Source organism: Anser cygnoides, chromosome 3 (assembly GCF_040182565.1).
Source record: "Anser cygnoides isolate HZ-2024a breed goose chromosome 3, Taihu_goose_T2T_genome, whole genome shotgun sequence".
Classification (NCBI taxonomy): Eukaryota; Metazoa; Chordata; class Aves; order Anseriformes; family Anatidae; genus Anser; species Anser cygnoides.
In genome coordinates this window covers 52,278,721-52,294,212 of record NC_089875.1, presented here as the reverse complement: position 1 = coordinate 52,294,212, position 15,492 = coordinate 52,278,721, and the positions used below count along the sequence as shown (strand labels likewise).

The 15,492-nt window shown below is 40.7% G+C and overlaps 1 protein-coding gene across 1 annotated transcript in view; it reads right to left on the bottom strand.

The window, feature by feature from the left end:
• Positions 1 to 15,492, bottom strand: part of SASH1 (SAM and SH3 domain containing 1) — a 554,055-nt gene that overhangs the window by 471,520 nt on the left and 67,043 nt on the right.

Genomic DNA, 15,492 nt, shown 5'->3' with positions numbered 1-15,492 from the left:
CCCAAAAAAAAGACTCCCCTCCCCCCAGCACTTATCTGTACCATTGTATATCATAGCCAGTTTCTCCATCACAGAGACCTGTCCATGTTTGTTAGATGAACAGAGCTGCAGGAAGAACAGGACTTCACTTCAAAACAGTGCTGCTTTCAAGAGCCACTTAACTACCACTCTGTTTTAATTTTAAGATTTGCATGCCAGCTCTAAACCACAACAGAATTTTCTCTCATGAACGCTGAAGAAGATATTTCAGGATGCTGACAATGAAATTGAAAGAACAATTAAGAAAAACAGTCCTGAAATAAATTCTTTTGAAAGAAAGCATCATGTGACATCAGCTTTAAAAGGGCTGATCTCAAGACCTCAGCCACTTTTCTACTTGGACAGTTTTTCTGTGTTGGTCTCCTTTTTCCTTCCATTGTGTCTTTTCCTTTATGCAACATGCTAACAAATTTTGGTTTACTTAGTCATGGGCTAAGATCTCACTGCTGTAGAAAACAAAATGCAGAACACAAGATCCCTTCTGTTTAATACAGTATTATCTACAGGGAAGGAAGGGAAGATGGACATAGAATGATGGAAATCCAATAAAAAAAAGTTCAGCAGCAGTAGTGTTGGTCAGCCCAACAGCCACTAGCAGGTCCTTTTTCCATAGGCTTCACACTCATGGAGAGTTAAAAGTAGGGATGTGAAGGAAAAGAGTGAAGCAGTTCTGCAGATCTTCACGATGAACTCCAGCCGAGTACGGAAAGCTGCACGTGGGAAAATTCAATGGGTGCTTATTTGAGGATGTGTTAGGTAAGCACTGGAGAAAGATCGTAGGTGTATGCAAGGGGGATGATCATCTCCACAAGAGTAATTTCATGCTAGTCCTACCCAGTGCAAGAGCAGAAAGCTGCCAAAAGGGAGCAAAGACAACAACAACAACAAAAAAAGTACCAAAAGAAAAAAAAAAAGGCTGGATGAGCATTAAGTTTGTCCTTCTTCCTTCTGCCAGCTCCAGAAGCTGTTGAAAAAACCCTGGTGGAAAACAAAACATGAAGAGATATCCCTTATTCCCCCAGAATGTGATTACTTGATTCACAATTCATACTTGCCTGTTTGTTCACAGAGCAGAATCCAGTCCTCAGCTGCTTTCCCTCTATCTTAAATTTATTTCCATGTTACATGATGGTAACAATCATCAGGTGTAGTGGGTTTACGTGGCAAGGTTTTGGTAGCAGGGGGCCATAGGGGTGGCTTCTGTGAGAAGGATCTAGAAGCTGCCCCATGTTTGGTAAGGGCCCTGCTGCTGACCAGAGCTGAGCCAGTAAGTGATGTTGTTTGCGCCTCTGTGAGAGTATATTTAAGTCAGGGAAAAAAGCACACTGTGCCACACAGCAGCTGGGAGAGTGAGAGGAGTGAGGAAGAGCCTTGCAGGCGCCAGGGTCAGTGAAGAAGGAGGGGGAGAGGTGCTCCAGGCGCCAGAGCAGAAGTCCCCTGCAGCCTGTGGTGAGGACCATGGTGAAGCAGGCTGTCCCCCTGCAGCCCATGGAGTACCACGGTGGAGCAAGGTTTCATGTTGCAGCCTATGGAGGAGACCACAGTGGAGCAGGTGGACCTGCACCGATGGAGACTGCAGCCTGGGGAAGACCCCTGCCGGAGCAGATTCTGGGCCAGACCTGTAGCCCGTGGAGAGGAGACCACACAGGAGGAGGTGACCTGGCAGGAGCTGCTGCCAGTGGGGGACCCAGGTTGGAGCAGTTTGCTCCTGAGGGATGGACCCCGTGGTACAGACCCATATCTGGAGCAGTTCTGGAAGAGTTGCTGCCTGTGGGAAGCCCACGCCGAATCAGTTCGACAAGGACTGCATCCCGTGGGAGGGACCCCACAGCACAGGGGACGAGAGTGACCGAGAAGGAGCGGCGGCGAAGAAGCGCTATAGACTGACCATAACCCCCATTCCCCCGTTCCCCTGCGCCGCTCAGGGGGAGGAGGTGGAAGAGGGTGGATGGAGGGGAAGGTGCTTTTGGTTTCTTTCCTTTGTTTTTCACTTCTCTAGCTTGTTAATAATAGGTAATAAATCTTACTATCTTCCCTACGCTGAGTCTGTTTTGCCCGTCACGATAATTACTGCATGATCTCCTCGTCCTTATCTCAACCCTTGAGCCCTTTTCATCATATTTTCTCCCTGTTCCTCTTTGAGGAGGGAGAGTGAGAGAGCAGTTGTGGTGGAGCTCGGCCACCCACCCAAGTAAAACCACCACATTAGGTTAGGCCCAATTTGCTGCATAGACAAAATTTGCCTATTTTTCTACTTTGTGTGTTCTACATCAACTGACAATGCTCCAAAGAAAACTATTGTGCAAGCTCCTTGGTTTGGTTGAGCTTTGTGAAGATTACCACAATGTTACAAAACATCTCAAAGACTGCAAACAAAACCCCATATTGTTAAAAGTTATTTGGTCGCTGCCATCCTATTTGAAACGCCTTTTCTGCCCCTTCCTTGCTTCAGATGGAGCAGCCCCATTATGTTTTCAGATGTCAGACACGGTTAGTGAGCACAATGCTCTCAGACTATTACAAACAAAGGAATTTTTTTTTCCATAATGTTATTTGTTTGTATGAAGAACTGTGCCAGGGATCTGCTAAGTTATATCATATCCTTCAATGAAAGTAATTTACAAGGAAAATGAATCATGGGCAAGACAAAGATATCAGCTATTCTACATCCACCCTGTTCCTTCCTGTATCTGTGCCTGGAAAAACCAAGCAACAGGAACACAATAGACTAAACTCAAATCTGGTGTAATAGCACTGAAGTCAATGATGTTATGGCATGAATGAATTTGGCCCAACATCAATTTAATTTTTAGCAACGCTGAAGCCAATCCTAGTGTGTGAAGGTTTGCCAGTTAGTTGGCAATATGAAGATACAGCTTTTGTGTCAAAGCACAGTATGCCACAGCCATTCTGACTGAGAATTTGCAGGTAAGTGGGAGGCATAACATGTACTTAAAGGTAGGTTAATGGTGCAGCAGAGCAACGCAATAATTGCTGTAACCAACGGAATGAAGAATTAACAGTAACAGCAGCAATGCACTGCCACAGCCAAGCAAGATCCAGTCATTTGCTACATCCATATACAGATTATAGCATCAGAGGGACAAGGTCAGATTTATGACTGAGAAGGTATTTTTATGATTAGTCCTCATGTCAAGCATTTTCATACATTTTCTTACGAAGGTCATTCTCCAGGAGAAAATTTCTTATGCTTGAATTGTTCCCATGATTTTGGGGTGTATTTGTCATTTTCTTAAAATTGTGCATAAAATAAATAGGAAATCATATGCCCAAGCATAAAAATTCTCTTTCATCAATTTAAAGATTATATAGATATTTTTTTCTTCCCTCTTCAGTATCTCAAATGTAATGTTTTAAATTATCCACACCTTTATTTACCACCTATTTGATCTCCATTAGAAAGATGGCCCACATTCCAAAGCCCACACAATGCCTCTTTGATTTATTTTTTCTCCACAATGTCTCACTAGTAAAACACGTTGCCACCAAAGCCAATGATTCTCCGTACCTTCTGAGAAGATGTGGACAGAGAAGGCACAAACGGGGTTGCAAAAAGATGATGAGAAGTACGTAGGACTGGATCAAAAGTTGTGCTGACAGACAAATGATGAAATGTGAAATATTTTCTTCTTTTGGAATTAAAGATTTTTGAAGTGTGCTTCTGTAATAAGCGGCAACAAGACAGTATTATAGTTGTTTCGTGTTTTTGTTGGTTTTGTTTTTACTTCAGTCAAGAACACGCGGTTTCAGGGTCCCCCATCCACTATTCACACATTCCCTTTTTCAACACATTGAAATAAACTCTATCCCTATGTAGGTCATACCCACCACTTCAATTTGTTTTCAGACCTCTTTGTCAAATGTCTTCAAAGCCATATAAATCTAAATGCACACTTGAAGTATCTCTTAAAAAATGTGCTGAGCAGTGCCATTATTTAACATTCACACATAGCACTGTAGCAGAGTGTAATACAGCATCCCTAGCCTACTCTCCCTGTTCAGTAACGTGGCAATCACATCACTCGTCTGAGCTATGGCATCTAGGCTAGTCACTGTTATCTGTTTCCAAAAATTCATACAGTATGTAGAAACTTGTAGTACACCTTTTAAAACTAGACTTTTATATTCTTAGTGTTGAAAATTGATTTTAGATTAAGAATGTGTAACTATAAACTGGAAATCCATGAATCTTTGTCAGTTTGTAAGAAGGTTTTTAAATTAAACTAAAGAAGAAACAGAGATGGGTCAAGTACATGAAAGTATGTAAGTATGAAAAACATACATACATTTCCAAGTATGAAAAACAGCGATGACTGATTCCAGAATATGTATGCAAATATGCTGGCATTAAAAAAATAAATCGTAATAGGAACAAATAGACCATTCACACACCACTCTTTTGCATCCAAAATGCACTTACTTGAACCATGCTCAGTGACAACAGATAGGCCAAGCTAATGATCTGTTGCAGTGGGTGCCAAGCTGACACTCCGGTGGCTGCAACCTGCTGGTGTCACTGACCTCATCCCATCACTTTGTGCCTCAGTTTCCCAGCCTTCAAAATGAAGGCCAATGGCCTTACTGAAATGCTTTCAGATTTTCTCAGGACAAGCCCTACAAACACTAGGAGCTGCGTCTTGTTGCACTTAGCAGTATGTCACATGCGTTCAATCACACCAGTTTTACTACTTGGGACTGAAATATAGCCTTATGCAGAAGAGATTTGCAAGTAAAACCTCTCTGGTCCCAGTTAAGTGCCTAAAATGGCATTTTTTCTAAATTTGCATTCAATGGTGACAAGCAAATAGGACACAGTTGTGCAGCCTCAGAAATAGTCTAAAAGGGAAACTGACTCACTTTGTATTCCTCTCTTCCTGGTGCTCCTGAGGAGAGTAAATTGCACTGACTGTGTTGTTTCGATGCATGTTGAGAGCCCCTCCACTGCCCTGGAGCACAGCACAGTCTATTCTGCTAAAGTGTGCTGCATCACCCAACTCCTTAGGTGAAGGCCTGCTTTCTTCTGTAGATTGAGTTTCTATTTTTTTCCAGCAACTCCAGTAAGTGACAGTGAGATGTAAAAGGACGTATCTATCCCTTTCCTATGAGGCCGTTTTACATTTCTGTATGTTTGCGGTATTTCAGAAATAAAATAAAAGTTGAGCCCTGTGATGAGTGTTCAACGAAGGCTGGCTGTAGTCTATCACTTTGCTTACTACAATATTGTAAAACGTAGTGATTATAGTGCAAGCAGAGGACTAAATCTGAAGACTGTATTTAAAAGAGCAAGCAAAACCAGATGAAGTGAAAAATAAACTCCTAAAACAATAGAAGAAATGAAAGAAATTTAAAAGCAAGAAAGCTCAAGCGACTCCAGAGAAGGGCAACGAAGCTGGTGAGGGGCCTGGAGAACAAGTCTTACAAGGAGTGGCTGAGGGAGCTGGGATTGTTCAGCCTGGAAAAGAGAAAGCTCAGGGGTGACCTTATCATGCTCTACAGGTAACTTAAAGGAGGCTGTAGCGAGGTAGGGGTTGGTCTATTCTCCCATGTGCCTGGTGACAGGATGAGGGGGAATGGGCTAAAGTTGCATCAGGGGAGGTTTAGGTTGGATGTTAGGAAGAACTTCTTTACTGAAAGGGTTGTTAGGCATTGGAATGGGCTGCCCAGGGAAGTGGTTGAGTCACCATCCCTGGAGGTCTTCAAAAGACATTTAGATTTAGAGCTTAGTGATATGGTTTAGTGGAGGACTTGTTAGTGTTTGGTCAGAGGTTGGACTAGATGATCTTGGAGGTCTCTTCCAACCTAGATGATTCTGTGATTCTGTAATAACTAGAAACAATTACGTTTCCAGATTTTTTTTTGGAACTATCAAATAAAGAAGTAGAAAAGTAATGTTTAAGTCAATTTCATAAATGTAATGTGGCAAATTAAGGGTACTGCTTTGTTAAAATAATAGTAACTATAAGTCTCTGCTAAAATGATGTGTGAGCTACAACAACATGATTCCAAAGTATAACACTGTTTGTTCAGAAACTTAACAGAGGCACAGGCATGAAGAAATGAAGGCAGACAACCAACACTTACTGAGAGGAATTATATATCTAAAGTGACTTTGAATTCACATTATATAGACTTTTTTTTTTTTTATAGATGGCTAAACAATGTGTTCAAACAAACAACTTCAGCTAGAAATCTTGGTGATTACTTTATAACCCATATGACATTTGCATATGTGCACATACAAGCTAGTGAGTAGTACTGAAAATACAGTATGTTTTATTTCAATTGGTACAATGATGCACGGTATCATCTTATTCATTCCCTAGGTATGTTGGTGGCACACGTCAGTTGCCATTGGATTTTCATCTGTAAAGACCAAATCAGCTTTTGAAGGTTTAGAAAGGAAAAGTCCTGAAGCAGCTTACTATGCATGAAACCATTTGTTTTTCCAACAGAAAACAAGTTCCTTTTTATTTAGAGGCCATTAAGAAATTCAGCCTGTTATTGTTTAGAAGCTTAAATTTAATTCAAATACTCTCCTAAATATTGCTTAACCATGATTTTTGCTGCATTCTGAGTAGTAACTTCACATTAATGAAGCATAGCACATGCATATGCTGTGGTGATAACAAGAGAAAATACATTTTATCCCCTCCCATCCCCCAGTTAGAGTAGTTATGTATTTCTTACTATTTTTTTTTCCCCAGAACACACACGGAACTAATGTTTACCTCTCTGAATTCCTTATATTTTCTTCTACATCCTTTTAGCACAACCCTTGGTTACTAGAATAATGTATTTTTCATATTCATTGTATTTCTCTCTCAGCATATTAGCATTATTTAACATCAAACAGAGCATTATTGCATAGTATATTAGGCATAAAGCCAGTGTCTACCTACTTGCAGGTGATTGAAAACCGCTAGCAAAATTATATTACTTTTAGTCTAAGATAATCATCCAGACAAATAATTTTGACCCTCATAATTCTAATCCTAATCAGCCTCATGGCTAAATCTTTGCATATTGGACTAAAACCCCATGTTTAAGAGGTATTTCCTACAGGATAATGCCCTACTACATGCAATTAGCTCAAGAACAGCAAAGGTCTCACGGGTCTCTGTTCAGAGGTAAGCACCCACACTGCTCCGTACTGTTAATTACTCCACACTAGCAGATGCAGAGCTTTACTGGAAGTTGCCATTGATCCTTAACAACAGACTCCCGACATTGTATTTGAGCAACATTGTTAGGCAAAAACCAAGCATACAAACAAAACCCAATAAAGACTTCCAGCAGGATTCTTTCTTCTTTTTCCTTTCAAACTTTTTTTTTTTTTTTTTAAATGTAGGAGATTTTGAAAAGGAACCCTTCCAGACTTGCATGGCTTTTGATCATGAATCAAACTATTTCACTGTTATTCCCTGTACTCCCTAAAACCTCCCACCCCCCTTACCAAAAAGCAAAGAGGTGGTCTGCTTAAAATATAGCTACTTGAAGCAGGCTATTGTTTCCTTCCCCCCTCAGAGACCACCCAGATTTTCTATATTGAAGCTTCTTTGCACTAGACAGATTAAACTAGCTCCACAGCTCTCTGCAGCCTGCAAAGACCTGCTACTCTGCAATGTATTTATTACTATTTACCACCATCACTGCATAAACAGAGCATACTGTGCTGGCTAAATGCATACACAGAGACAGTGAAAGTTAGAAACTCTGCAAAATCATAGGCATTTTGTGGGGTGCTCAGGAAAGCATGTTTAAAAATTGCCTATCTTTGCCTTTTAGGGACTGTATCTGAAGTCTTTTATTTTCTTTACACACCTTGAGTTTTAACTCCTATATTTTCAAGCTGGGGGGTTAATTAAAAAAAAAAGGAAACAGAAGTTATCACGTAATAACCTAATTTCAAGCTCCAACATTTATGGGTAAAAATGGTGCCTAAAGGACTCAAGTTACAGTTTGTCTTAGAGGTTAGGGCTGTACACCGGGAATTAGAAAACAAAGCCATAATTAGAATCTGTATAAACTCTTTCAGCTCATGATGTTTCAGTTTCCCACCTAGAAAACAGCTATATTGCTACTGAACTCCACTGTGTTTTGAAATCCACAAATGAGAAATAAGAGTTATGAAAAGACCTACGACGCTATTATGAAAATGAAGTGGGGAATCACTCAAGGGATAGATGCTGCTTAGGGGCAGGATTTATTTATCTAGTTTTAGCCACCCAAAAAAAAAAAAAAAATCAATCCAGGCAGAGTCTTCTTTTATCACACAAAATTGTTGAGAGCATCTTTGGAAGTAGGTATGAACAAAGATGCTGCCTGGAGATGCTCAAGACAAGTGTCTGTCCAGACAGCCAGATTTAGTCAACTTGAAATTTATAGTAGGTATCAAAATAAAGCAACGTTATATGCATGCAAATATATTATGCATTTATCCTTGGCTCAAGGCACCACACAGGCACCAGTGTTGTAATGCATTTTTTCACATCTAACATAATTGATTTTTACTGTGATCAGCTGTACATTTTCTTTTACTAATCATGAACTTGCAACCCCAGACTTCTTACAACTGGCAGAGAAACTATCCTATAAATCTCAGAAGCTGCTAAATGGTGAGGTGGGGCAGGCAAAGAATTGCTCAAAAGAATGATCAAGAGAGGGCACTGTCAGTGATAATACATATCAAGGGATCTGTAAAGACAAAATTACAGGTGAACCAAAAGCATGTCATTATTAAATCTAAATAAGTAGTATCAACAGTGTTAACAGTGTTAGACAGTGAAACACAAAATGGAGAATTGTACACTAGGCTGTGGGTTATATTTTAAACATCATATTAGAACTTTTAAATCAGGAAAAACAACAGATTGAAAATACGTGCTCTGTTACTACTGACATTTAAAGGTTTATAAGTGAAATTGTTGCCCCTTAGATGATGGGTTGTATTCTTAGTTTCCCATTCTGGGTCCCTGCAAAAACATTCAAGTCTGTATGACAGCTCCTCTTGGAAACAGACTGCTTATTCCTTCTCTTCATTGCAGCCAGCACAGATGTGATAACACTGCAACATAAGCCACCAAATTTGGATGGGGGTAGAGTTTTCTGAGAAGTACACAGGGACAGGATGAATGACAATAACACAGGTTGTAGCATGGGAAATTCCAGTGATATACTAGGAAACAAGTTTTCACAGCAAAGAGTCTAGCACTGGAACAGGAACCCAGTAAGGCCGTTCACCTTTGGAGATACTCAAAATGGGACTGGACGAGGCCTTGTGCAACCTGGTCTAGGTTGGTCTTGTGTTGAATGGAAGGTTGGGCTTACGTCTCCTGAGGAACTTTCCAAACTATAGTCCTTCCCAATACTAAGCCACCTTTAAATATATTTGCTTTTTTAAATGGCTACTGTTCCTTCTAAGCCATTTGAAATGACTACAGTCAACAACAAGATACTACTAATTTTCCATTGTGCGTATATCCCTAGTAGCTGTATTTCTGCTTCTCAGATGGGCAAAAAACATTCACCTGGGAGGCTGCCTTAAAGGTCTTAAGTTTGCTCAACAAAAACTGGTTTCTTTCTCACAGCCCTCGCTTGATCTCTCTGCCCTCCATCCATACCCCTAGCTATGGCCTATAAATGGTTTTCTGTCTATAAAATAATCCATGGCAATGTTTCTCTTTGATAACTATATTGTACTTTTGCCAAGTGGCAAATTTTAATGAGGTTTGCTGTTGTCCAGCTCCTGACCGGGATTTGAATCCCTCCACATGCAGACACAAAAAGAATTGTTTGCGCTTCTGTAACTCAAGTTTAACTGCTCGATGCTATTCATTTGTATGATCTGTTCCCCAAAATACATTTTTCAAAAATATATTAGCATATAATAAAAAAGGAGGTGGTTGGTAGGCTCTTTATCACACTGGTGGCTACACTGGCTCATACTCAAAAAAAAATTCAGAGTCCACGGGAAATTTTGGAACAACTGTATGTTTCTGGGATAAACAGTTGTTCTTCTCAACTGTAGTACCAATATATCTTCACAGAAACTATCCCAACTGTAAAAAGTTAAATGGCAGCCGGTATTTCACAGAGGTGGAAAATAGTTTGAGGGAAAACATTCCTGCCACTTTTTGCCAACCTCAATTCACTTGTATTTTGATAATATGGAAGGAAGAATAGGTTCACAGGTACCTGACATTAGTAACTGCATCAGGTTAGGGCTGGGACAGAGTAGTAAATTAGACTCCATCATTATTGTCATCATGGTTGTTATTATGCTATATGTTCATCAGCTACTGAGCTTCTGAACACTTTAGGGCAGCAAGAACAGCTGTCGTTTTACAAACACCAAACCTATCTGTTCCTGCTTGCATGAACAGGGAGATGCAAAAGGAGCTAAAAGGAAAACAGCAAATTTAAACTGAAAAAGTGATGAAGTGGGTAGGTGGCTGTTGCTTTCAAAATATTTTAAGGCTAGAACATATACAAACATTCATATATTTATGATGTTGACTTTGTCAACTGAAGGTTAGCAGTTTTTATGTCATTTATAATAATTTCTTCTTTTGTCTAAGAAATACAGCCTTACTATACTTTCCTTACATTTACAATTTCTAATATGAAAAGCTAGTTTAACACAATACTAATGCTGTACTGAGATGGAAGCTGTTTTGCTGCCACAAACAATTTCAATTATTTTTTCTAACTATAGATACAACATAAAAAGATCCAAATATGGCCTCAGGCCAAAAGTTTGGGAAAAAAAGTAATCCTAAAATCAGTTGAAACATTTCATTTTGATAACTGCAATTTGTTTTACTGTAAATTAGAGTTTGAAAAAATAAAGAAGAAATAAAGAAATAGAACTTTTGTTTAAATAGTATTAAATTAGAATGTCACAACAATTTCAGAACTTCAGAAACATTTCAAAGCAGGAAATTCCTGACCGCTTCCTATTAAGGCTGAAGCCAGGAAAATTCTGCTGTAGCTTGCTGCTCTGCCTGGCCTTTGCATGCATGACATTGAGTATTTCCAATACAGTATTGCAAGAAAGAGATAGCATTCTGAACTCCACAGTGTTAGAAACTGGAATGAGCTGCAAGGTACATTTTAGGAGCTATATTTACATAAAGAATTGTCAGTGAATCGGCAAAGCTTAAGTAAGAAATGAAAGAGAACTGCCTGCACATAGGTGTGAGAAGCAATATTTATAGTACCTTGTTCTTTGATTCTTAATTCATTGATTTTATCTGTTCAAAGATTATTTTAAAATGAGCGAAAAGCTAACAAGCTTGTCATATGCTCTGGATTGTGAGTTTATCTCACACACTAAACCATTCACAGTAATCATGAAATACAACAGAAAAAGGATGTTGTAGATCTGTGGCTCAGCATTGAATGAATTATTCTATCCCTGGATCCCCACATTTAATCTTCAGACGTGTTACAGCTGGACTCAAGATTTACTGTTAATTCTTCAGATGTACAGGATTTAAGAGTTATTATGTTTTAGAGAAGACCATCTGAAAAAGAAGAATATTTGGCTCTTTGACCATCACGTTACACACAGACAAGCTTAACATATGCTGCCGCCTTTGTCCTGGCACAAATATTTTGCAGATTTCAGATGTGGAAATGGCCTAAGCTGATGCTAATCATGAAACTGATGCGTTTAGGTAGGCTGCAGATCCTTATTTATGATGGAATTATACAGGTTATTTTCTCTTGGACAGAAGATAAACATATTTTCTGGAGACAGAGAAGCCACACAAGGGCTGAGCTATCTGTGGCCTGGATTGTGCTGCCAACCTCCATTGCACCAGCCTGACAGCCCTGAGCTGTGAACTGCTCTCTGCATTCACAAGGAAAGGAGGTTCCTCGTGGGGCACCCTCAGAAGCTGGCAACCTGGGTAGGTGGATGCATAAGCATTGCCAATCTAAATGCTTATTGTTTTTTGAATTAATGAGCGTCATGGTGTTGGCTGGAACAGAGTTAGTTTTCTTCATAGAGGGACATATAATGCTGTGTTTGGGGTTTCTGATTAAAACAGAGGTGATAACACCCTGACGTTTCAGCTGTTGCAGAGCAGTGCTCACATATCAGCCCAGGACTCTTCTGCTCCTGGCACTGCCCTGCCAGCGAGGAGGCTGGGGGTGCACCTGGAGCTGGGGGGGTACACAACCAGGAGAGCCAGGCCAAACTGGCCAGAGGGATGTCCCACACCATGGGGCAGCTGTGACAACGGAGGAGGAAGGAGAGATGTTGGGAGTGATGGCGTTTGTCCTCCTGAGGAGCCACTCGGCACGCTGAGCCCTGCTGGCCTAGGAGCAGCCAAACCCCTGCCTGCTGATGGGAAGCAGCAAGGGGATCCCTCGCTTGGCTTTGCTTGTGAGCCTAGTTCTTACTTTACCTGGTGAACTGTCCTCTCACAGCCCATGAGTTCTCCCATTTTTACCTTTCTGATTCTCTCTCTCATCCCACCTGGGGAGAGTTACTCCCCTATTGCTCACAACAATGAGCCTTTTCCTCCAAAAAGCAGTTTTAACTAAGGGCTGTGTAGGACTCATTCTTGGGCAGCCCAGGCTAGCACATTCTTGGAGGGAAGAAGATGTGCTGCAACCTCCCATCCCTTCTGAGCTCTCAGAAATGGTCAGAGGGCTGCCCCTCTCCCCTTCTCTCCTTTTTTTTTTTGTTGTTGTTGTTTTTCCCTTCCCCTGCTGCAGTCCCACTGTGAATTTTCAATGTAGCAAAGTGACAGGATTTGGCAAGTTTTCTATGAGCACACCTACTGGTTCAGCTACATCAGGAAGAGGCGAGGGAGAAGAAATGCATCCTACGAACACTTAGGCACAAGACAGGAATAATCACATGGATACAGATGTAGCTTTCAGGCCTGGGAAGAAACAGAGCTTTTAGCTCTCACAAAATTTTAATAATGAAATTTTGAGTACTGACTGACCTGAGGCACACGCATGGTTAGACGTATCTTGAGATACTATTTAGACTTTCTTTTTCTATCTAGTTTTAGGCCCACAGGGGCTAGGGCCATAGTGCTTTGTTGGATGCATGAAAGTGGAAACAGAGGGAGCAAGAAAGCAGAAAGCAGTTTGTCAGTGAACATTGCATGTACACACAAACAAGTGCAAGATGCTCCAAAATGTCCAAGAGCAACAGAGGATATTTCTATTACACCATGCCCCACAGCAGAATCCTTTGCATATTTCTAGCATTCAGCATTAAGCACTCTTCAGGGCTGCCAAACAAAAAATGTTTTCACCTGCAGCCATGGAAGAATGGGAAACTGAGGCCCCAAGGTTGCATAACCTCTACAAGTCCTGTAGCACACAGATTAGATCTTCCTTACCAAGCCTCAGGTGATACCTGAGGTGTTATGTGGCTTTACAGATTTAGTTATGTCTTAAGTATTTAATAACTAACAGATATAAACAGAACAAAAATAAACAGCAGCATCTTGAGAAGCTTCATGTTCTGAGGGAGAGAGGTATGTGGCTGTCCTCTGACATTTGTTTTCATTGCTTCTTTTTCTCAATGAAGTTGCTGTTTTGTAGGCATTGCAGCCCTGTTTCACAGTGCTACTTAGACTAATTGAGAAATTAACTTTAGTCATGTGGAGCTACTAGCAGTGAACTTCAGTCCCATCTAGTTTTATAGTAGAACTAGAACAGCATCAATGGCTACAGGAGTTTATTGCAATAGAAGCACGTCACAGGGGTGTTCACAGCAAATAACACACCATGCTCCTACTACTTTCCCAGAAAGTTACTCCCTTACAGAAAAAAAAGAAAAACAATCACCTGTTCTGCATTTCTGCAACATTTTTGAGGAGGGGCTAGGTGTCATTTCTGGGAGCTCTTTCCCTTAGTTTAACCATAGTTGGGATGAAATAAGTAGTTTAAACCGTTGAATAGCAATTTCAACAGAATTGCTGGTTCATGTAAATTACCTACCCCCTGTGGCATGTTTACTAACCAATCAAAATATTTTCATTAGACAAAGCAATGCAATAAATTTAAATGAAAATAAGGACAACTACAACACAAGACACATAAGAGATTTGTGCACAGCATGGAAAGTATCTTATAAGAAAATTATGTTCATGCTTTACAGTGCCAAATTTCCAGAGTAATAAAGCATATTTATCACTTGATACAGTACAGTTATTTCCAACAACTTAATGAAAAAACTCCAGCTATAAATGGCAGTTGCTGTTGGACTCACTGGGAATAAAAAATTAATCTAGGCAAAGCATTTGAAAAAACATGCATATTCTATCAGAGCAGATCTTTTATCACAGTCTTAACTATAAAGAACACTTACTGAAATGTAGATTACAATCCTACAAGAAAATTCAGTTCAATAACTTCTGGGTTCCATCACAAGGATGGATGAAGTATAACAGCTGTCATCAGAAGTTACAGGACAAGGCACAAATACCAGCCGAACAGAAACGATTTATAAATACCTGCAAAATAACTTCACATCCCTTCAACAGACTGATGTTAAAGATCCCGTTACTACCAGGCTTAGAAAGACTTTCTCTTGGTTTTCCCCACACCCAGAATACTGTATGGGATTATGCCTTTGGGATCTGACATATATCCCAACACAAGGTAGATGGTATTGCATAAAATACCTCTATCTTCTTCTAAAGGGTACAGTCTTTTGGTCTGCTTTTTCATTAAAACTGTCATATAAAATGACAGAGGTCACCTCCCCAAGACCGTCTCCTGGTAATTTCTGCAAAAATGTATGTGAATTGACAGTTCCAGAGCCTTTCCATGATGTTTTTCCCTTTAGCTTAATTATTATTTTGTATATTTAGATAAAAACCAGTAATGACATCCTGAGTCAGGATGAAATAAACTTACATTCCTCTTCATACCTAATTTTCCACCTGATGACTAAGGATGTGCTGGTACCTGACAGAACCTACCTGCTGCTACAGTGAGAAGGCTGGCTCTCCGTGACTTCTCTGTGGTCAGCTTTATGGGGTCCTGTACACATATAGCTAAAAACAGGCAATTACCTACGGCAGCAGATTGCTGGTGGCTGCAACACAGACCTGGCCCTTCTGCCTCCTTTCCCATGCCAGAGCTGTGAGGAGCCACGCTTGATGATGGAGGTGCTGAGGAAAAGCACAACACGTGGAGTCACTCCAGCCTGCAGCAGAAAGAACCAGCCTGGCCTGAGCCCCTCTCTCTCTCCAGCACCACCACTCCTCTCTGGAGGAGAATGGTTCTGTCTTCCTTAAAGGGACCCAGTAAGACCTTGTGGACTTCACATGTCCTGCTGCAGTGCCTGGTAAGCCTGCACATCGCAGCCCCCTGGGTACCCACTGCGCTCATCCGACAGGCCCAACACAGCCGGCTCTGCCGAGCCAGGACTCAGAGCTAGCAGATGGGACCCAG